A 2,500-nucleotide genomic window follows, 5' to 3' on the forward strand; every position below is an offset into this window, starting at 1 on the left:
TGTGACAGATGCCAGATCATTTTATTCAGTTTGGGATGGGGGGGGACAGCGACCCCCGTCATGAACGGGGTCTCGACCAGCCGAATGAAATCGCCTGGTAGTCACTGCTCTGAATGTATGAAGGATTGTTTTTAGTAAGGTAATACGGTTGATACCAGTAAGATGTAGGTATGGTACAGCCTTGTCGGGATTTTTACAGTAATGTAACCATAGAGCGATGGGCATAACCTGTACTCGCTTAAGAAAAAAAAATCCTTTTCGTTAACAGCTTACACGTAGTGAAAGGACCACTTTATTTTGATCTGGTTAAATCTGTCGTTTACCGGCGCTCCTATCCCTGTGGACAGACTACATCACAAAGCTGAGAATCGGACAAGACTCATCCAAACCTTATTCCTTAATCTGCCTTCAAAATTAATCAAATAGTCCGGAATTAGCCAAAACAAAATATCCAAAATACGTCAGCAAGTTGAGTGGCCTAACGAGTGGCCTTTCTTCATAATCGTCCCTTTTATCAAATGTTTATTTTTCTTTGTTGATACGGCAGCACTTGATTATATGCTGTCAGCATGACATAGGCGAATTATTGTAACTAAAGCTGAGATAAGCTTCTACGAAAGTGATAACCTTGATGTTAATATCAACAAGGGCGCAAATTTAACCAAACAGGGTTCAGAAATGGTCAACATTAGTTAACAGATTAACATATGCATAGAAGCTAAGTTGGCTTGATTGCACTGGGTTATGCTCCCGTGGAGTCAGACTTAGTCCCAGTGTTAAATTGACACATCACACAGATTCTTGCCCAGATCGATTCCTGATTATTTCAATCAGGTGAGGGATAACCCTAGGGCTGAAGCGAGTCTCCCTCGGTCGAGACGCCCCCCCCCCGCAGCTACTCAGACCCCGAACTGAATCAAATCGTCTGGTCGTCTCCTGGACAAGAGACCTGTGATGTGTGTCACCGAAACGAAAGGGTTAAAGAACTGCCAACGTATGTGAAGAAATTACGCCAACGTTTGACATCACGTGACCAAGTCGTCAAACGCAACGCACATGCGCTGTGCGTGAGAGACGACGCAGACGTTTGCGTGGTGCCCGCTATGTACAGGTCCATCCACTCCTAAGTACTACAGTGGCCTAGTATCTTTTGGGGAACTGTGCAAGACGAACGCGCCTCTCGGTCGACGTGATTTACGACAAAGGATTACAAAAGATTACAAAGGCGGAGCATTCCGACAGGTGACCTTTTGGTCCATAACTAGGTCGGATGCGAAAAAATATATAATAATGATAAATAGATAAATAAAATAAAATAAAACTATATTACAAATATTAAGATAAAATAAATAAATGCATAGGTATAGTTGAATAATAAACAAACAGGTAAATAGTAAATAATAATGAAATTGACAGATAAATAATAATCAATTAATATTTTCTGACCTATCCTGACTTACTCGAATCGTAAATATCAGACGGAAAGCAACGACCAGCTTCGTACCTGTCACTGTAATACACAGAAGTGAAAACATCCCAATCACTCTCATAAGTTAGGTCAAACTCGGATGGATGACGTTGGTGTGCGCGTGGACGTCTAAAGCCCCAATCACATCAAGCTTACGACCTGTTTCCGACCACCTTCGACCGGAAATCAAGCGATCGGTCGGCGACACAAAACCTATGCAAGGAATTGAAATGGAAAAAGTTAATGTGGTTGATAAGATGAAAATCTATGTACTCGAGACTATTCAGTGTGTGTTGTGATATATCTATCTATCTATTTATCTATCTTATTACCGACTACCAGCGACTTCCAAAGACTACCTGCAACTGACCTGCAACAGGTCGTAAGCTTGATGTGACTGGGCCTTTAATGACATACATCGTTACGCCAACCTTCTAGATTCGGTGACGCACTTCAAAACCTTTGTTCTGAATTGAACCAGACGGTTTTATTGAGTCGAGGCCGGTCGCGGTCTCGGAAGAGAACTAGATTTCGTTTCATCGAGACCCCATGGCCACTCGTCGACCGAATAAAACCGTCCGGTGTTCAAAAACCGTATCAAAAACCGACAAAACACGACCGAATAAAACCGTCCGGTGTTCAAAAACCGTATCAAAAACCGACAAAACACGTCACCGTGTTTTAAAGATATGTATGAAAATTACCTTTGCGTGTTTGAACCTTGGTGCTAATAGATGTTAACACCTGTAAGCACCGAGCATGCAAGTTAGATCAAATGTTAATCAAACTCAGAAAACGTGTTACGTGAATCGGGTTAATATGGTTAACAAGAGGAATAAAAGAGGTTAACAAGAACCGGTTAGCGTATCCACGATGACGTCTAGACAATTAGTCATGGTTATCCACACAACCCCTTTAGATGACGTCACACGATTTCATTCAGCTGAAAGGTAAACGAGTCTGGTTGGCACGGGGTCCCGGGCGCTTTAAACGTCATTCACACTGGGGTCCCCTCTCCCTTGCCTCCCCGCC

The 2,500-nt window shown here is 42.7% G+C and overlaps 1 protein-coding gene across 7 annotated transcripts in view; it reads right to left on the reverse strand.

The window, feature by feature from the left end:
- Positions 1–2,500, reverse strand: part of Eip63E (cyclin dependent kinase Eip63E) — a 1,395,216-nt gene that overhangs the window by 1,113,425 nt on the left and 279,291 nt on the right. The gene's annotated exons all lie outside the window — the stretch shown is intronic.

The sequence above is a fragment of the Oratosquilla oratoria genome, chromosome 5 (genome assembly GCF_046742065.1).
Source record: "Oratosquilla oratoria isolate Oo_2021 chromosome 5, ASM4674206v1, whole genome shotgun sequence".
Lineage (NCBI taxonomy): Eukaryota > Metazoa > Arthropoda > Malacostraca > Stomatopoda > Squillidae > Oratosquilla > Oratosquilla oratoria.